The sequence below is a fragment of the Zea mays genome, chromosome 1 (genome assembly GCF_902167145.1).
Source record: "Zea mays cultivar B73 chromosome 1, Zm-B73-REFERENCE-NAM-5.0, whole genome shotgun sequence".
Classification (NCBI taxonomy): domain Eukaryota; kingdom Viridiplantae; phylum Streptophyta; class Magnoliopsida; order Poales; family Poaceae; genus Zea; species Zea mays.
In genome coordinates, this window is record NC_050096.1 from 13,421,809 (window position 1) to 13,443,232 (window position 21,424).

The 21,424-nt window shown below is 43.8% G+C and overlaps 1 long non-coding RNA gene across 20 annotated transcripts; it reads left to right on the forward strand.

The window, feature by feature from the left end:
- The first annotated feature begins 1,008 nt into the window (after positions 1 to 1,008).
- On the forward strand, positions 1,009 to 6,407 carry LOC103631757 (uncharacterized). Of its 20 annotated transcripts, none has more exons than XR_004852810.1 (10): positions 1,045 to 1,871; positions 2,418 to 2,558; positions 3,286 to 3,393; positions 4,129 to 4,269; positions 4,343 to 4,401; positions 4,693 to 4,790; positions 4,995 to 5,067; positions 5,262 to 5,888; positions 5,958 to 6,033; positions 6,136 to 6,407. It is a non-coding gene; the product is annotated as an uncharacterized lncRNA (long non-coding RNA). The 20 variants fall into 20 exon arrangements; XR_004852809.1 differs by having other exon boundaries at positions 4,129 to 4,265; positions 4,693 to 4,831; XR_004852812.1 differs by having other exon boundaries at positions 1,009 to 1,748; positions 3,286 to 4,265; positions 5,257 to 6,033.
- Positions 6,408 to 21,424: the final 15,017 nt, after the last annotated feature.

Genomic DNA, 21,424 nt, shown 5'->3' on the forward strand with positions numbered 1-21,424 from the left:
AGAATAGGTACCAAAGGATGAGGCACTGGAGGATGCTGTGACGAGTTCGTGAGAGGTCTAGGTCGTCGTCTCCCAGTCAACTTTGGGTTGCTGGACCGTTGTCTCCTTATAATGTAATTATTTATTTATTTTGTATAGAACTCTTGTTATGTAGTGAATATGTGACATTCAATCCTGTGTCATGATTCATCATATGTGTGAGACTTGGTCCCATCACACGTGGTGATTATGTTCGCGTCCGGGTCTTGGTGCCGTGAAACCCGGGTGTGATAGAAATATGAAGGAGTAATAATTATTTTATTTTAATTGTACTATTCAAGATTCAAACTTGCGACATCTCATCTTTAATATCATATTAAATTGAATGTTGTTGAGTTTGTGATCAAAATTCTGCATATGGAGATCGTGTTGGCGAGCGAGCGGAGGCTCGTCGTCGGAAGGCTTGGACCACCCTAATTACGGTTTGTTGTGCGTCGTCATTATTTACTCCTCTTGTAAGCCACCGTCTACGGACGACGTTACGTAAACACTCTTGAAGGTATCGTCTGGCTTGGTGCTCGTGGCTTTTCCCTTCGCATTGAAAGGTTTTCCACGTAAATATGTATGTCGTGCTCTGTGATTTGTTGGTTGATCTACTTCATTTTTCCTGTCATTTCTGCTAACAAATGCACCAAATAGTGACACAGAAAATATTCTGACTCTGATACCATATTAAGTTACACGCATCAAACAGTCTAACCAAAAAAGATTAAGCCGGTAGAAGAGGTGGATACGTTGAGACTGAAACAATTATTTTTTATTTTAATTATGCTGACAAGGATTTGAACTAATGATCTTTGACGTTGATACCATATTAAGTTGTATGCATCAATCAATCAAACCCAAAATTTTAATTTGATAGGAAGAGACTTATATTATATTCCAGCACGACCCGCCGTCATAAGATCAGAAAATCTTATCTCTACTAATTCTTAAGAGCTCAGTGTAGGCGTCCACCAGGGCTTCACCATGCCCCCGCCCTGGCACCCCCGGCCTCCACCCACGCGTCCGCGCCCCTCGCCCTCACTGCGCGTTCGCATCCGCCGATTCGCATCCGCATCACTGCGTGTCCTCCTCCTCCTCCTCCTCTCCCCCTCATCGCGTGTCCGCATCTGCCGATTCCGCCACCTCCTCCTCCTCCTCGCCCCTGTGCCCCGAGATCTCGCATCCGCTCCATCTATGGAAGGCCACCACGTGTCGTGGATCGCCGCTCTCTACCGCCACCTCAATGGAAGGTTCGCCGCTCTCTACGCGGATCTGCCACCTCCTTTTCGGCTGCCGCCAATGGAAGGTCCCAGATCTCCTCTCCCATTACTCCTCTCCCCATTACCGCGCTCGAGGTCCACCATTTTTGGAGGTCCGCCACCTCCGCCTTGGCCTGCCGTCAATGGAAGGTCCCAGATCTCCTCTCCCCATTACTCCTCTCCCCATTACAGCGCTCGAGTCAGTGGGAGTTCCGCCATTTTTGGAAGGTCCACCACCTCCTCCTCGGCCCGCGGCAAAAATGGCGTGGGAGATCCGCCACCTCACCTCCTCCAATTCTCGCGCTCGCGCCTGATATGGAAGGTCCATCGGAGGGACTCGGGCGTCGAGGCCATGGCGGAGCCGCACCCCTTCTCCCCCCTGCCTCGCGCGCGGCGGCCGAGATGGTGCTGAGCGCCTGAGCCTGCCCTCCTACGGGCTCACTGGCACGCTCTCCATGGCCATCGGTAACCTCACGTTCCTGCGTATGCTAAACCTGAGCTCCAATTGATTCCGCGGGGAGGTCCCAGCGACCATCGTTCGCCTTGCGCATCTGCAGGCGCTAGACCTTAGCTACAACGCCTTCTCTGGTACGTTGTTTTTGGGGCACTAGGATTTTGGAGGGTCTAAGTACATGCTTGTCGTGCATACTTTTGGTGATATGTATAGTATATATCACTATCACATATTTTTTTATATCACCATCTTACCTATAGAGCTTGTGAATCAGTAAGGAGCGATTAAGCTCTATTTAGGTAAAAAGGAATGATCAGAAATTTTAGGTAAAAAGAAATGACTTTGCCTTGGCTTCTTGATGATACTAACTTTCACGCGTCTCCTTGTCAACGAGACTAGGCAACAAGCAAATTAATGCTGATCAAGAAAAAGAGAGAGACCATATTATTGCTTTTGATTTTGTTTTACTTAGATGTTAAGTTCCATTGAGTTTTTTTACAAGGAGTCATGGTTTTTGGGTGATGGTGGAGTGGTTTGTATCGATGAATTTGATAAGATGTGACCTGAAGACAGGTTGGCACCAGTTTATATGTTTGGTGAAACTAGAATAGACATACTAAATCTTCTTTCTTGGTATGCTCTGTTGAAACCTCATTAACCCAGTCCCTGTTTTCTTATAGAATTCCAGAGCTGCGATTCCCGAGGCCATGGAGCAGCAAACAATATCAATTGCCAAAGCTGCCATTACAATAGTACTCATTTTAGGGACTTCAGTTCTTGCAGCTGTCAATCCAATTGCAGGATGCTATGACGCTCTTAAGGTTCGTAAACATGTATTTATTGATGCAATAATTATCCATTGTATAAGGTATAAACTGTTCTAGCTATACAGGCAAGCCAATTAATTTGACAAATTTTCTTTTGTTGTTTGCAAGCCAAACTAACTTGTATATCTTTTCTTATAAATCCCATTTCAAGCATATGTTGCTTTCTGATAAGTCATATGCTTCAATTCACGCGGTTGGTTATACAGTTCCTGGTGGTGATTATTGAAATTGTATTTAACTATTTTACAATATTTAGAAAGCCTATTTGGTTTCAATAGAGTTCATGTATCTTTTCATTCTTGATGAAATTCTGGTATAGAGTTTGATGTTTGAAGCACCCAAATGTAACTATGTTTATGAACTAGCGAGTGATGTTTTAGTCAAACATGAACTAGCGAGTGATAAATATTCGAGAACGGAAATAGTATTATATAATTCAGTAAAACCATTTGTAGTACAGGAACACCATATTTGTTTGATAAACCACATAAACTAAGAACTGAAACGAAGGGATTTTACCAAAGATAATAAAGAGCACAAAACGATTTAAAGAATAAGGTGTAAAATCTTACCAAAGAAAAAAATGAAACTTTAGAAAATTAAAAACTATGCTTCTGTTTTATCAGATTGGGTGGGGTTACTGGTCAAATAATTACATCGGGCCTGGGTTGCATTATCTGATGACGTCACTGTCTTGGCATGTTTTATTCCCACAATGTAGTGATCATGAACTTATACATTGAAATCCTGACGGGCCTCGAGAGGCCAGGAGGTGGAGATGAGTTCAACAAGTACTACATCTTGTCAGCTCTCTCCTATCCGTGGATTGGTGAGTTAGTTTGGATGTTTGCACTGGTATTGTTATCCATCAACCCCAAACCAATTGCAGTTCCTTTTAGTCATGTCATGTTTAATTTCCCTAAAAATTGCGTACTGCATTTCATATATATGTATCAAATATGGACCCTGAAACTGAAGCAGGCGTTCCTTTTCAATTCGTGTTGCTTCTTCATTTCCTTTATCAGTAAGGGCATGTCCAGATCCATTAGCACTAAAATTTAGCAGCTAAAATTAGTACGAGTGGGTCTAAACGGACCTGCTAATTATTTGTTGAAGGGCGTGAAGGGCTGCTATTAGTTTCATTAGCAGATTTGGAGTTGCTAATATGTGATAATAATTCATATGCATCTTCAACTCACTATCTAACTACCTATTAGCAGGTGAGTGCAAACAGCTTCCTGCTAAAAGTTAGCAAGGAATCGGTTGATACTTATTGATGTACGTGTTTGTTCATTATTATTGTACCATGTTTGGTTGGAATGTTTTTAAAAGAATGTTGAGTTCTAAACAATATGAGTTATTTTATATTCTATATTCTTTTGGTTTCTGAAAGGGTGCCTGAAATATCCTATAGATGTCTTTAGTAGAGGGTCCAAATAATGGCCTGCAAGGTTTCTTGAATTGGATCGCACAAAATTCCATCTGCTTCAGAATTGAGCTAAGCGCATCCTAACATCTTGACTCCTAATACCGACTAAGAATTACTAGCATTTCATCTCGAAAGATCACTCTGTCGACCAATCCAAGGAAGGCACCTGAAGCTTAGGGAGGACACCTCACAAGTCACGGCTACCCGTGCTGCATCTGTGTGATTTTGTAATTTGAATGAGCAAATCTATCTGGCGTCAGTGCGGGGTTGGGGTAGGTGAGAATAATATGGCAGCACTCCAATTTGCATAAATTGATCAATTATTTCTATTACTAATTTGATTCTTTAGTTTCCTAGAGGGAGGAACATCGTGGGATGCAGGTCCCAAGGAACACCAGATATTTTGAGGTAAATATTTATGGGTCATTTGTATTTACTTATGAGGTTTAGATCAAATGATAGATGATGTCCTACATGATTTTGGAATAGCATTTATATTGTATAAACCTGAATATAAATGCCATTCTTAAATTTGTGAAGTAGTCTGATAGCATCAAAAATTGGTAAAGTAGTCTGGTAGCAACAGAAACTATAATTAATTGGGGTCTTATTACTCACACTAGATCTTGTCCCCCACAACCCGATCTGAGCCGGATTGAGCTGATTTTTGGTAGGAAAATTTGTGGCGGTCGTTTGTAGGCAGACCGTGGCGAGGTGCCCAAGGGCAGCGCCTAGATCTTCTTCTGGATGGTCAAGTTCTGGAACGATAATGTGGCAGAGGAGATGCCCTGGTCTTCGTACGTATATGTTACTTACTCCCACTCTCAACATAGCAGTAGTAAGTGCTTGTTTCTGATGAATGTATCAATCAATGCTATGCGCCACTGTGAAATATTCTTCTCAAACATTAACATTTGATCTGATGTATAATGTAATGTGGCATGTCCTCCATATCAGAGTTCTCCATGCTTATTTTTGATAGTTTTGTGTCCCAATTATAGGTGTTATGCAATGACATGTCTTTCCCTAATGCACCGAAGCTTGGATGGGTCCGTTGAAGGTTGTGTTGTTTAGGTATGCTTGTTTGATCATATGTGGACTAATAATGGATTGAAATACTAACAACTGCACTAGTTGATAGGTAGTTATGAATTTGTGGATGATCTGTTTGTTTTGTTAATATGTTATCACTGCCAAACTATTTAATGATTTCAGTGTTCTCTGCATTGTCATATGTCAAAAATTGATTGGTGACTATGATAGGGTAGTCAGGTGGTGGCTATAATTCCTAGAGATGTGTGAGGGCACATATCTAGAGGACGTCCACACCATGCCTCCACCCCCTGGCCCTAGCCGCCTCGCGTCGTCAGTGCCTCCCTCGCCTCACCCCCATCATCGACGTTGGAAATCGCCCCGACCCTGGCTCCCAGATCGGCGTTCACCCAAGATCCCCCGGCGCGATGCGGCAACCACGTGGTCTCCCCTTCAAGGAAGTGGAATGGGGGCCTTGACCACCACCACTCGTGTCTCTAGCTGTTTTTGTTATATCATTTCATTTTTCCATAATAGTGAATTTGTTTGTGAGGTATAGTCTTTGTTGGCTTAAAATGGTAATTTTTTCTATTTTTCACATGAGATAATTTATGCCGAGCTGAGCAATTGTCGTTTATCTTAGTGCAACTGATGCTGGAGCTGAAGTTAGCGTCTGTTTCTAATTTCTAGGTTTCTGTGTTTCAATGGCCTCTTGAAAATTGAAAATGGCCTCTTGTAGGTTGAAGGATGTATGCATGGAATAGAAGTCAGATAAAACTTTTGTGCAACAGGCTGAAGTCATTCTTGTTGATGGGAAATTAATAGAGGCTAATGCTGACCAACTTGCTAAGGTTTAAATGCAGGTCAGTTTGCCTACTAAGCATCCACAAAATCTCATTATAAGTTCTGAGAAGGCCAAGTCAATTGTTCAGGATATTACAAAAGTCAGGTTGGAGAACTCCCTTGTTTAGGCTTTTGTCTTGCTTCTGCAGAAGGAGAGATGACGTGGTATGACACTAAATTCTCCTTTATATGCTCCAAGAAAAACCAGTTCTATGGAAAAGTAACGTAATGACAATATGTGTGCTAACTATAAAATTCCCATTGCAGTTTCATCTCTGCATGACATGATGGCATGTGAGGCAGCAGTCTCTGCTCCGCAACCCTTGTCATGGCTTGGAGTTGGTATTCTAGGAAGGGGCACAATTTTATTAGGGTAGCCACTAGAGTTGAGGTCCCTTTTCAATGGACGAACTTGGTGCTGTGGACGACATCTGCTATTGTAGCTAGGCGCATACATGTTTTCCTATAAATGCTAGCTCTGCAATCACCAAAGGAAAACACAAGAGTACTCTTGGAGGAAAGTTTAGCATTCAATTTAAAAAACCTTACCAACTCATGCCTTATTTGAATGCAATAATGCATGTTCTGTTGCCATGCTGTTGCTTGGACACATGCTTGGCATGGCTATTTTCTGGTTATGTCACAACTCATATCTCCCATGTAAATTTATGGCTATGATATGCATCAAACAAGCTTATATTTTGCTCTCAAGTTGGTTCAAGCAGTTCTAATTCATTTTAATAATTAACTAAAATTGGTTTGATAATTGGTGCAATAAGGAACTAATTTGAAAGGTAAGAGTTATGTGTTGTCTTGTCAATCACTGATTGAAACGTGGTCCAATTTGATTCAGTCTTATTGGTTTGAGCTCTTGTGACATGTCGTGCTCGTGCAACGCTCAAAGAAGACGAGATTGTATGTCGTAGCAACGCACGGGCATTATACTATATATTGCTTAAACAAGTTCTAACTATGTGATATATAGAAATTGTAGCAACGTAACTATGTGATATATAAACCGTAGCAACGCACCTGCAACTCACCTAGAAATGGATTACAAAATCTTTTCTCATAACACTATAACACATATTTGTACATAAGTTATCGTAGTATTATATGTTCCTGTTGCAACGCACGGGCACCCACCTAGTGATTCATGATGATGCATACGAATGGTGACAACGTAGAGTTAACAATAGTGTCGTTATCATACAAAAGAGAACCTTTAGCATTTTTTGTTTCAACTTGTACAACAACACGTTGGTCTAGTTAATATGTATAGCGCATCGCCACTTCAACTTTTGAATACGCTTGGACGAGGTCAACAGCAGAAACGTCAATGTGGGCGAACGACCTACGGGTATAGGGAACATGCGGCCACTGGCCACAGCGTCAGACGAAATAACGAGCAGAAGCTGCAGCCTCGTTGCCAAAAAAACGATCGTCTTTACTTTAATCATGTTGTTGCCCAAAAACTCTACGTACCTACTACTACGTATGCGATTAACTCCTAATCACTACCGGAATCTGTGCCTTTGCCGAGTGCCAGGCTCTTTGCCGAGTGCTTTTTATCGGGCACTCGACAAAGAAGACTTTGCCGAGAGCCGCACTCGGCAAAGTCCTGCGCTCGGTAAAGAGCTTGTTTACCGAGTGTGGGACACTCGGCACAGAGAAACACTCGGCAAAAATGGCGCTCGGCAAAGAGCCGTCAGCGGCCGTCTACAGCTGACGGCCGTTAGCCTTTGCCGAGGGCCGAAAGCTGGCACTCGACAAAGAGGGTCTTTACCGAGTGTCTTCTTTGGACACTCGGCAAAGCATATTTTTTTTATTTTGGCCACCAAACTTTTTGTGGTATGTTCCTATACTATGTAGACTTACATGTACGATTTTGGGACAATTATAATAGTGTTTTTAATAGCTAGTAGATTTAGTTCGCTTATTTGAATTTCTTCGGAAAATTCAGATTTGAACTGCATGTCACTCGAAACTTGAAAAACCGTGCATGCAAAAATGATATTCATGCTACTTAGCACAAGTTACTACCGATTTTAGGAGCGGGCTGGAAACTTTGAGCAACATGCTCACTAAACATGGCCGTGAACTTGCCATCCACGTGTTTAGAAATTGTATAGAACACAAACAAAGTCAGAAAATCATGAAACCTGTCCACGTGTCATGAAATCATATATAGAGGCTGTGATAAAAATTTGAGAAAGTTTTGAGAAAGCTGTGACACACTATGTGTACAAACCTAAGAGATCCACACATGAAATCATAGAGATTCACACATGATCTCTTAGGTTTTTATACATATTGTGTCACAGCTTTCTCGAAACTTTCTCAAATTTTTATCACAACCTCTATATATGATATCATGACATATGGACAAGTTTCATGATTTTCTGACTTTGTTTGTGTTTTATACAATTTGTAAACACGTGGATGGCAAGTTCACGGTCATGTTTAGTGAGCATGTTGCTCGAAGTTTCCGGTCCGCTCCTGAAATCGGTCGTAACTTGTGCTAAGTAGCATGTATATCATTTTTGTATGCACGGTTTTTCAAGTTTCAAGTGACCTGCAGTTCAAATCTGAATTTTCCGAAGCAATTCAAATAAACGAACTAAATCTACTACCTATTGAAAACTATGTTATAATTGTCCCAAAATGGTACATGTAGGTCTACATAGTGTAGGAACACACCACAAAAAGTTTGGTAACGGAAAAGAAAATAATATAAATATGCTTTGCCGAGTGTCTATATGTGACACTCGGCAAAGAAGGTCTTTGCCGAGTGTCTAACGTGGGGCACTCGGTAGAGATGCTAAATACATACTTTGACGAGTGCCTGTCAGCAGGCACTCGGCAAAGACATGTTTGCCGAGTGCCGACGATCTGACACTCGGCAAACTCTATTTTTAAATTAAAAAAAACCTTTGCCGAGTACCCGCGATCTGGCACTCAGCAAAGAAGGAAAACATAACGCCCAACCCTTCTCCTTCTTCTCTCACTCACGCTCTACCAGTGTCGCCACCGCTCCCTGCCGGCGCCCGCCCCTTGCCGCCGCGCCCTCGTCCGGCCTTCGCGCCCGCGCCCCTCGCCCTCGCCCACCCGCCGCCCCGTCACCGCCGCTCCGCGCCACCGCTGCGCACCCACACCACCGTCGCCGCGCCCCGGCCTCAACCGTCGTCCCCACGCCTCGCCCTCAACCGTCGCCGCGCCCCGGCACCACGCCGCCACTTGGTAATGTGATTGTTAATTCTCTATATATGTGAGCATGTAATTGAAATGTGATGGATAGTTAGAGTTAAATTATCTTTAGCCACTAGGTACTTAGAATTTGCATTGTGTGGATAACCTTTTTCTAGTAGATTAAAAAAAGAATGCCGAACTCTAAAACATGCATATTACAAGGATAGAATAGAAGCAGATATATATATATATATATATGTGTGTGTGATTGTCGGCCATCGTGTCATTGAATAATGCGTGTATATCAGCCATCGTGCTGATAGTTTTATTTTCAGGATTTCGAAACCTCCCCGTGCAGGGGAGGTGCTGCCGAAATTTTCTGCTAGGCTTCTGTTAGAGGATGGAGGACCGTGAGTGGATGTACACGGGCCGTAGAGGAAGGAACGATGTCACCACTGAATGGATTAGAAAGACCGATGATTTCGTGGAACGAGCATATGGCGAAGCTGCTAAAGGAGCGAGTCTAGTCCCATGCCCGTGCAGCAAATGTGACAACCGGAAAAGAAAACCAAAGAAGGCCATGGTAGAACATATTTGGAAGAATGGATTTACGTCGGGCTATACTCGGTGGATCTTTCATGGTGAAGTGCATCGTACGAGAGAGGAGGTGCTGAGACAACGTGTCGAGGATTATGACGCGGATGCGGGGGTAGCAGATATGTTGAACGACTATCAGGAGGCACAGTACACGGGAGGATGTATGGATGATGAGCCAGAGTCAACTGCAAAGGCGTTCTACGACATGTTCGACGCGGCACAGAAGCCCCTTCACGGCCAGACAAAGGTTTCTGAAAGTCGCCTAGAGGGGGGGTGAATAGGGTGAAACTGAAATTCTCAAAAATAATCACAACTACAAGCCGGTTAGCGTTAGAAATAAAGTCGAGTCCGTGAGAGAGGGTGCAAAACAAATCACAAGCGAATAAGGAGTGAGACACGTGGATTTGTTTTACCGAGGTTCGGTTCTTGCAAACCTACTCCCCGTTGAGGTGGTCACAAAGACCAGGTCTCTTTCAACCCTTTCCCTCTCTCAAACGATCCCTCGGATCGAGTGAGCTTTTCTTCCCAATCACTTGGAACACAAAGTTCCCACAAGGACCACCACAAGATTGGTGTCTCTTGTCTCAATTACAAGTGAGTTTGATCGCAATGAAGAATCAAAGAAAGAAGAAAGCAATCCAAGCGCAAGAGCTCGAAAGAACACAAACAAATCTCTCTCACTAATCACTAGGGCGTTGTGTGGAGTTTGGAGAGGATTTGATCACTTGGGTGTGTCTAGAATTGAATGCTAGAGCTCTTGTAAGTAGTTGAAGTGGGAAAACTTGGATGTCTTGAATGTGGGGTGGTTGGGGGTATTTATAGCCCCAACCACCAAACTAGTCGTTTGGTGGGGCTGTCTGTCGCATGGTGCACCGGACAGTCCGGTGCACACCAGACATGTCCGGTGCGCCAGCCACGTCACCAAGGCCGTTGGGTTCCGACCGTTGGAGCTCTGTCTTCTGGGCCCGCCTGGATGTCCGGTGGCACATCGGACATGTACTGTAGAGTGTCCGGTGTGCCAGCGCGCGCGTGCCTGACTTCTGCGCGCTTCTGGCGCGCATTAAATGCACCTGCAGGTGACCATTGGCGCGAAGTAGTCGTTGCTCCGCTGGCTCACCGGACAGTCCGGTGTACACCGGACAGTCCGGTGAATTATAGCAGAGTGAATTCCCAAGGCTGGCGAGTTCCAGAGCCGCTCTTCCTTGGTGCACCGGACACTGTCCGGTGTACACCGGACAGTCCGGTGAATTATAGCAGAGCGCCTCTGAATTTTCCCGAAGGTGACGAGTTTGACTTGGAGTCCTCTGGCGCACTGGACACTGTCCGGTGCGCCAGACCAGAGGTGCCTTCGGTTATCCCTTGCTCTCTTTGATGAACCCAATTCTTGGTCTTTTTATTGGCTAAGTGTGAACCTTTGGCACCTGTATAACTTGTACACTAGAGCAAACTAGTTAGTCCAATTATTTGTGTTGGGCAATTCAACCACCAAAATCATTTAGGAAATAGGTGTAAGCCTAATTCCCTTTCAATCTCCCCCTTTTTGGTGATTGATGCCAACACAAACCAAAGCAAATATAGAAGTGCGTAATTGAACTAGTTTGCATAATGTAAGTGCAAAGGTTGCTTGGAATTGAGCCAATATAAATACTTATAAGATATGCATGGATTGTTTCTTCAATTTTTGACATTTTGGACCACGCTTGCACCACATGTTTTGTTTTTGCAAATTCTTTTGTAAATCTTTTCAAAGTCCTTTTGCAAATAGTCAAAGGTAGATGAGTAAGATTTTGCGAAGCATTTTCAAGATTTGAAATTTTCTCCCCTTGTTTCAAATGCTTTTCCTTTGACTAAACAAAACTCCCCCTAAATGAAATTCTCCTCTTAGTGTTCAAGAGGGTTTTGATATATCAATTTTGAAATACTACTTTTTTCCCTCTTTTGAACACAATAAGATACCAATTTGAAATTTATCAATTGAGAATCATACCAATTGAAAAACTCTTTTAAAATTAGTTTGGTGGTGCGGTCCTTTTGCTTTGGGCTAATACTTTCTCCCCCTTTGGCATGAATCACCAAAAACGGAGTCATTAGAGCCCTTTGAATTACTTTCTTCCCCTTTGGTCATAAATAAATGAGTGAAGGTTATACCAAAGTAGAAGAGTGATCTCTCCCCCAAAGATGGAGAGTTGCTCGGAGCGACGGCGAAGGATGAGTTACGGAGTGGAAGCCTTTGTCTTCGCCGAAGACTCCAATTTCCTTTCAATACACCTATGACTTGGTTTGAAATAGACTTGAAGACACATTAGTCATAGTATATGAAAGAGACATGATCAACGGTATATAAATGAGTTATGTGTGCAAATCAACAAAAGAAGTTCCTAGAATCAAGAATATTTAGCTCATGCCTAAGTTTGTTAAAAGTTTGTTCATCAAGTGGCTTGGTAAAGATATCGGCTAATTGATCTTTAGTATTAATGTAAGAAATCTCGATATCTCCCTTTTGTTGGTGATCCCTTAAAAAGTGATACCGAATGGCTATGTGTTTAGTGTGGCTATGCTCAACGGGATTATCCGCCATGCGGATTGCACTCTCATTATCACATAGAAGAGGAACTTTGGTTAATTTGTAACCGTAGTCCCTAAGGGTTTGCCTCATCCAAAGTAGTTGCGCGCAACAATGGCCTGCGCCAATGTACTCGGCTTCGGCGGTAGAAAGAGCTACGGAATTTTGCTTCTTTGAAGCCCAAGACACCAAGGATCTTCCCAAGAACTGGCAAGTCCCCGATGTGCTCTTTCTATTGATTTTACACCCTGCCCAATCGGCATCCGAATAACCAATTAAATCAAATGTGGATCCCCGAGGATACCAAAGCCCAAACTTAGGAGTATAAACTAAATATCTCAAGATTCATTTTACGGCCGTAAGGTGAGCTTCCTTAGGGTCGGCTTGGAATCTTGCACACATGCATACTGAAAGCATAATGTCCGGTCGAGATGCACATAAATATAGCAAAGAACCTATCATCGACCGGTATACCTTTTGATCGATGGATTTACCTCCTTCGTCGAGGTCGAGATGCCCATTGGTTCCCATGGGTGTCTTGATGGGTTTGGCATCCTTCATTCCAAACTTGCTTAGGATATCCTGAGTATACTTCGTTTGGCTTAGGAAGGTGCCCTCTTGGAGTTGCTTTACTTGAAATCCTAAGAAATACTTCAACTCCCCCATCATAGACATCTCGAATTTTTGTGTCATGATCCTACTAAATTCTTCACATGTAGACTCGTTAGTAGACCCAAATATAATATCATCAACATAAATTTGGCATACAAACAAGTCTTTTTCAAGAGTTTTAGTGAAGAGTGTAGGATCGGCTTTTCCGACTTTGAATCCATTTGAAATAAGGAAATCTCTAAGGCATTCATACCATGCTCTCGGGGCTTGCTTGAGCCCATAAAGCGCCTTAGAGAGCTTATAGACATGGTTAGGATACTCACTGTCTTCAAAGCCGGGAGGTTGCTTAACATAGACCTCTTCCTTGATTGGTCGATTGAGAAAGGCACTTTTCACGTCCATTTGATAAAGCTTAAATCCATGGTAAGTAGCATAGGCCAATAATATACGAATTGACTCAAGCCTAGCTACAGGTGCATAGGTTTCACCGAAATCCAAACCTTCGACTTGGGAGTATCCCTTGGCCACAAGTCGAGCTTTGTTCCTTGTCACCACACCATGCTCGTCTTGCTTGTTGCGGAAGACCCATTTGGTTCCCCCTTATGAATGTCGCCTAGGATGGTGTCGACAGGGTGATCTCGTTGGATTGCTTGGTGGATTCTTGGGTGAGGCGGCCTTTGTTCTTCATCCTCCTTATCTTGACCATTTGCATCTCCCCCTTGATCATTGTCGTCATCTTGAGGTGGCTCATTTGCTCGATCTTCTACTTCATCAACTTGAGCTTCATCCTCATTTTGAGTTGGTGGAGATGCTTGAGTGGAGGAGGATGGTTGATCTTGTGCATTTGGAGGCTCTTCGGATTCCTTAGGACACACATCCCCAATGGACATGTTCCTTAGCGCGATGCACGGAGCCTCTTCATCACCTATCTCATCAAGATCAACTTGCTCTACTTGAGAGCCGTTAGTCTCATCAAACACAACGTCACAAGAAACTTCAACTTGTCCAGTGGACTTGTTAAAGACTCTATATGCCCTTGTGTTTGAATCATATCCTAGTAAAAAGCCTTCTACAGTCTTAGGAGCAAATTTAGATTTTCTACCTCTTTTAATAAGTATAAAGCATTTGCTACCAAAGACTCTAAAATATGAAATGTTGGGCTTTTTACCGGTTAGGAGTTCATAGGATGTCTTCTTGAGGATTCGGTGTAGATACAACCGGTTGATGGCGTAGCAGGCGGTGTTGACCGCCTCGGCCCAAAACCGATATGATGTCTTGTACTCATCAAGCATGGTTCTAGCCATGTCCAATAGAGTTCGATTCTTCCTCTCCACTACACCATTTTGTTGTGGCGTGTAGGGAGAAGAGAACTCATGCTTGATACCCTCCTCCTCAAGGAAGCCTTCAATTTGAGAGTTCTTGAACTCCGTCCCGTTGTCGCTTCTAATTTTCTTGATCCTTAAGCCGAACTCATTTTGAGCCCGTCTCAAGAATCCCTTTAAGGTTTCTTGGGTATGATATTTTTCATGCAAAAAGAACACCCAAGTGAAGCGAGAATAATCATCCACAATAACTAGACAGTACTTACTCCCGCCGATGCTTATGTAAGCAATCGGGCCGAATAGGTCCATGTGTAGGAGCTCTAGTGGCCTGTCAGTCGTCATGATGTTCTTGTGTGGATGATGGACACCAACTTGCTTCCCTGCTTGGCATGCGCTACAAATCCTGTCTTTCTCAAAATGAACATTTGTTAATCCTAAAATGTGCTCTCCCTTTAGAAGCTTATGAAGATTCTTCATCCCAGCATGGGCTAGTCGGCGGTGCCATAGCCAACCCATGTTAGTCTTAGCAATTAAGCAAGTGTCGAGTTCAGCTCTATCAAAATCTACCAAGTATAGCTGACCCTCTAACACTCCCTTAAATGCTATTGAATCATCACTTCTTCTAAAGACAGTGACACCTACATCAGTGAATAAACAGTTGTAGCCCATTTTGCATAATTGAGATACAGAAAGCAAGTTGTAATATAAAGAATCTACAAGAAAAACATTGGAAATAGAATGGTCAGGTGATATAGCAATTTTACCCAATCCTTTGACCAAACCTTGATTTTCATCCCCGAATGTGATAGCTCGTTGGGGATCTTGGTTTTTCTCGTAGGAGGAGAACATCTTCTTCTCCCCTGTCATGTGGTTTGTGCATCCGCTGTCGATGATCCAACTTGAGCCCCCGGATGCATAAACCTACAAAACATGTTTAGTTCTTGACTTTAGGTACCCAAATGGTTTTGGGTCCTTTGGCATTAGATACAAGAACTTTGGGTACCCAAACACAAGTCTTTGACCCCTTGTGCTTGCCCCCAACATATTTGGCAACTACCTTGCCGGATTTGTTAGTTAACACATATGATGCATCAAAAGTTTTAAATGAAAAGCCATGATCATTTGATGCATTAGGAGTTTTCTTCTTAGGCAACTTAGCACGGGTTGGTTGCCTAGAACTAGATGTCTCACCCTTATACATAAAAGCATGGTTAGGGCCAGAGTGAGACTTCCTAGAATGAATTCTCCTAATTTTGTCCTCGGGATAACCGGCAGGGTATAAAATGTAACCCTCGTTATCCTGAGGCATGGGAGCCTTGCCCTTAACAAAGTTAGACAATTTCTTAGGAGGGGCACTAAGTTTGACATTGCCTCCCTGTTCGAAGCCAATGCCATCCTTGATGCCAAGGTGTCTCCCATTATAGAGCATACTTCCTGCAAATTTAAATTTTTCGTTTTCTAAGTTATGCTCGGCAATTTTAGCATCTAATTTAGCTATATGATCATTTTGTTGTTTAATTAAAGCCATGTGATCATGTATAGCATCAATGTTAACATCTCTACATCTAGTACAAATAGTGGTGTGCTCAACGGTAGATGTAGAGGGTTTGCAAGATTTTAGTTCAACAATCTTAGAACGCAATATATCATTTTTATCTCTAAGATCAGAAATAGTAGCATTGCAAACATCAAAATCTTTAGCCTTAGCAAGCAATTTTTCATTTTCATCTCTAAGGCTAGCAAGAGAAATGTTTAATTCTTCAATCCTAGCAAGCAAATCATCATTATTATTTCTAGGATTGGAAATTGAAATATCACAAACATGAGAATCAACCTTAGCATTTAAACTAGCATTTTCATTTCTAAGGTTGTCAATGGTCTCATGGCAAGTGCTTAGCTCACTAGATAATTTTTCACATTTCTCAACTTCTAGAGCATAAGCATTTTTAACTTTAACATGCTTCTTGTTTTCTTTAATAAGGAAGTCCTCTTGGGAGTCCAAGAGGTCATCCTTCTCATGGATGGCACTAATTAATTCATTTAATTTCTCCTTTTGTTGCATGTTTAAGTTGGCAAAAAGAGTGTGCAAGTTATCTTCCTCATCACTAGCATTTTCATCACTAGAGGTTTCATATCTAGTGGAGGATTTAGATTTAACCTTCTTCTTTTTGCCGTCCTTTGCCATGAGGCACTTGTGGCCGACGTTGGGGAAGAGAAGTCCCTTGGTGACGGCGAGGTTGGCGGCATCCTCGTCGTCGGAGGAGTCGCTAGAGCTTTCGTCGGAGTCCCACTCTTGACAAACATGGGCATCGCCGCCCTTCTTCTTGTAGTACCTCTTCTTCTCCTTTCTTCTCCCCTTCTTGTCGTCACCCCTGTCACTGTCACTAGAAATAGGACATTTAGCTATAAAGTGACCGGGCTTACCACATTTGTAGCAAACCTTCTTGGAGCGGGGCTTGTAATCTTTCCCCCTCCTTTGCTTGAGGATTTGGCGAAAGCTTTTGATGACGAGCGCCATTTCCTCGTTGTCGAGCTTGGAGGCGTCGATGGGTGTTCTACTTGGTGTAGACTCCTCCTTCTTTTCTTCCGTCGCTTTGAATGCGACCGGTTGAGCCTCGGACGTAGAAGGACCGTCAAGCTCGTTGATCTTCCGTGAGCCCTTGATCATAAATTCAAAGCTCACAAAATTCCCGATAACTTCCTCGGGAGTCATTAGTGTGTATCTAGGATTACCACGAATTAATTGTACTTGAGTAGGGTTAAGGAAAATAAGTGATCTTAAAATAACCTTAACCACCTCGTGGTCATCCCATTTCTTGCTCCCGAGGTTGCGCACTTGGTTCACCAAGGTTTTGAGTCGGTTGTACATGTCTTGTGGCTCCTCCCCTTGGCGTAGACGGAAGCGACCGAGCTCCCCCTCGATCGTTTCCCGCTTGGTGATCTTGGTGAGTTCATCACCCTCGTGCGCGGTCTTGAGCGCGTCCAAAACTTCCTTGGCGCTCTTTAATCCTTGCACCTTGTTGTACTCCTCCCTACTTAGAGAGGCGAGGAGTATTGTTGTGGCTTGGGAGTTGAAGTGCTCGATTTGGGCCACTTCGTCCTCATCATAATCCTCATCCCCTACGAATGGTACCTGTGCTCCAAACTCAACAACATTCCATATACTTTTGTGGAGTGAGGTTAGATGAAATTTCATTAAATCACTCCACCTAGCATAATCTTCACCGTCAAAGGTTGGCGGTTTGCCTAATGGAACGGAAAGTAATGGAGTATTTCTAGAAGTACGAGGATAGTGTAAGGGGATCTTACTAAACTTCTTGCGCTCATGGCGCTTAGAAGTTATGGAGGGCGCGTCGGAGCCGGAGGTAGAAGGTGATGAAGTGTCGATCTCGTAGTAGACCACTTTCCTCATCTTCATTATTTTGTCGCCACTCTGATGCGACTTGTGAGAAGAAGTCTTCTTTTCCTTCTTCTTCTCCTTCCTCTTCTCCTTGTTGCGGGACTCTCCCGATAGAGCTTTCTCGTTGCTTGTAGTGGGCTTTTCGCCGGTCTCCATCTCCTTCTTGGCGTGATCTCCCGACATCACTTCGAGCGGTTAGGCTCTAATGAAGCACCAGGCTTTGGTACCAATTGAAAGTCGCCTAGAGGGGGGTGAATAGGGCGAAACTGAAATTCTCAAAAATAATCACAACTACAAGCCGGGTTAGCGTTAGAAATAAAGTCGAGTCCGTGAGAGAGGGTGCAAAACAAATCACAAGCGAATAAGGAGTGAGACACGTGGATTTGTTTTACCGAGGTTCGGTTCTTGCAAACCTACTCCCCGTTGAGGTGGTCACAAAGACCGGGTCTCTTTCAACCCTTTCCCTCTCTCAAACGATCCCTCGGATCGAGTGAGCTTTTCTTCTCAATCACTTGGAACACAAAGTTCCCACAAGGACCACCACAAGATTGGTGTCTCTTGCCTCAATTACAAGTGAGTTTGATCGCAATGAAGAATCAAAGAAAGAAGAAAGCAATCCAAGCGCAAGAGCTCGAAAGAACACAAGCAAATCTCTCTCACTAATCACTAGGGCGTTGTGTGGAGTTTGGAGAGGATTTGATCACTTGGGTGTGTCTAGAATTGAATGCTAGAGCTCTTGTAAGTAGTTGAAGTGGGAAAACTTGGATGTCTTGAATGTGGGTGGTTGGGGGTATTTATAGCCCCAACCACCAAACTAGCCGTTTGGTGGGGCTGTCTGTCGCATGGTGCACCGGACAGTCCGGTGCACACCGGACATGTCCGGTGCGCCAGCCACGTCACCAAGGCCATTGGGTTCCGACCGTTGGAGCTCTGTCTTCTGGGCCCGCCTGGATGTCCGGTGGCACATCGGACATGTACTGTAGAGTGTCCGGTGTGCCAGCGCGCGCGTGCCTGACTTCTGCGCGCTTCTGGCGCGCATTAAATGCACCTGCAGGTGACCGTTGGCGCGAAGTAGTCATTGCTCCGCTGGCTCACCGGACAGTTCGGTGTACACCGGACAGTCCGGTGAATTATAGCGGAGCGAATTCCCGAGGCTGGCGAGTTCCAGAGCCGCTCTTCCTTGGGGCACCGGACACTGTCCGGTGTACACCGGACAGTCCGGTGAATTATAGCAGAGCGCCTCTAAATTTTCCCGAAGGTGACGAGTTTGACTTGGAGTCCTCTAGCGCACCGGACACTGTCCGGTGGTGCACCGGACAGTCCGGTGGCACACCGGACAGTCCGGTGCGCTAGACCAGAGGTGCCTTCGGTTATCCCTTGCTCTCTTTGATGAACCCAATTCTTGGTCTTTTTATTGGCTAAGTGTGAACCTTTGGCACCTGTATAACTTGTACACTAGAGCAAACTAGTTAGTCCAATTATTTGTGTTGGGCAATTCAACCACCAAAATCATTTAGGAAATAGGTGTAAGCCTAATTCCCTTTCAGTTTCTCAACTGGATGCCATTGAGCGTGTAATGGCGTTCAAGTCGCAGTACAGCATGAGTAGAGACGCATTCGATGGCTTGTTGACGGTTATTGGGAGCCTGCTTCCGGATGATCACGTTCTGCCAAAGAGCATGTACGAGGCACAGAAACTCCTTCGTGCACTCAAGATGACGTATGAGAAGATTCATGTTTGTCCAAAGGGCTGCGTGCTATTTAGGAAAGAATACGCGGAGGTAAAGTATTGTCCCAAGTGTAAATCGTCTAGGTTCATGGAGGTAGACTCTGGTGATGGACAGAAGAGGTAACTCGACATCCCCTTGACAATCCTACGGCACCTTCCGTTCATACCGAGGATCCAGCGTCTATACATGATAGAGGAATCCGCGAAACAGATGACATGACACAAAAATGGAAAACGATACAATCCTGACGAGATGGTGCACGCATCCAATGGTGAAGCATGGAAACACTTTGATGCCATTCACCGTGAGAAAGTCGAAGAGGCTCGTAATGTACGTGTTGCGTTGGCCACAGATGGGTTCAATCCCTGTGGAATGAGCGCTGCCCCGTACACATGTTGGCCCGTGTTTGTTATCCCAATCAATCTTCCCCCTGGTGTGTGCTTTCAAAGGCAGAATATATTCGTGTCATTGATAATTCCCGGACACCCGGGGAATAAAATGGGCGTGTACATGTGTCACACCCGGTTTTGAAGGTAAACCGAATGCGAACCATGTGCGTGCCAGGATCAGTAATTAACGTACACAGCGATTACATAAATGACTCATCATAGCACAATGCTTCGAATTACAATAAAGAGTAAGTGATAATATACATACTAGAGCCATTTATATAATATAAATCAAAGTACACAGAGTCGAAACGTAGCCAACGTAAACAACCCACCACAGGCAGCTGACTGGGGGGAAGGTCGCTAGCCTAATCCTCGAACTTGTCGAAATCCTGAAACTCCCAAAGCAATAACATGAATCTAACCATAGTAGCCCATAAGGTAATCAAGGACCAGGTAAATAGAAAGCTAGTCAATCCTTAGGTTGTTCATAGTATGCGGGACAGTGAATTGTAAAGTAAATGGGACATAATAGGTCAGAGGACACTTGCCTTCACCAAACAGATGCTCAGGGTCTTCAACTTTGTAGAACTCGAAGAGTTTGATCTCTTTGTCACCGAAGCTTGACCGTCGATTCCTCGAAGTTCGGAAATGGATTGCAGTCTATTCGCGAGGCGTAATGAATACAAATAGACACAAGCAAACATATACTTGCATAAGAACATTACACCATACAAGATAAAATATTATAAAAGCAAGCAATATAAAATAGATAGCGCTTCTACGATTATGCGAGGAAAAGAATCGCGATAGTCGAAGCTAAGGTCGAGAGGTTATAACATTTACGCTACAAAGTATTAGTTAGAACATTCAATTCGACGCAATCACATTAATTGATATCAAATGTAGATTAAAACTACTATATAGTTATGACTAACTTATTAGTTTAATAGTGGACGATTAAATAGTTAATTAACTGCCATGAGTGATTATAAGCAAACGACTTAACCTTACGCGCGGATAACATGCGATACGCGCGAACGTCGAGCGACAACGCGTGCGGACAGCACGCGCGACACTCGCGAACGACACGCGCGAAATAGCACGTGCAACATGCGCGAGCAACACGCGGTGAGACGCGCGAAAGGCGCGTGACAAACACATAATTAACATTATAAATTTGATTCGACTGAGTTGTTAATTGAATGACCGAGAAATAAATAGGAAATCACTTATTTAACATTAATGAAGTGACACAACGATTTTATTAAAGTGTCTAAATAGCGACTCCCGCTAACAACGCGACGATATGCTAGAATCAATAATCGATACCGCATTCCTATTAAATTAGAATGTCATTTTATTAACCATTAGACAAGCAAACAGTACACTAGTTAGCCAAAACCTGTGATGCGACAACATACTATTATTAATGTGCATTCAGCATGATTACGAAGTTATAACAATTAGAACAAGATCAGATGTATCTGTTATGCATACACATTGAATACGTACTTGTTCACGATTCAATACGATGGGATCTCACGTGGCCACAATTCATCTCACCCACGAACTGGTCCTGCGCGACGGGCAAGGGCGCGAGCAGCCATGCAGAGGCTGCTCGAGCCGCGCTGGTCGAGCGAGGGCGCCGCGAGTATGCCATGGCCGCTCCTGGGCGAGCCGTGAGCACACAGGCCACGCCGCGCACAAGGGGGGCTCGGCCACTATGCACACCCGAGGAGAACCGACCGGGGA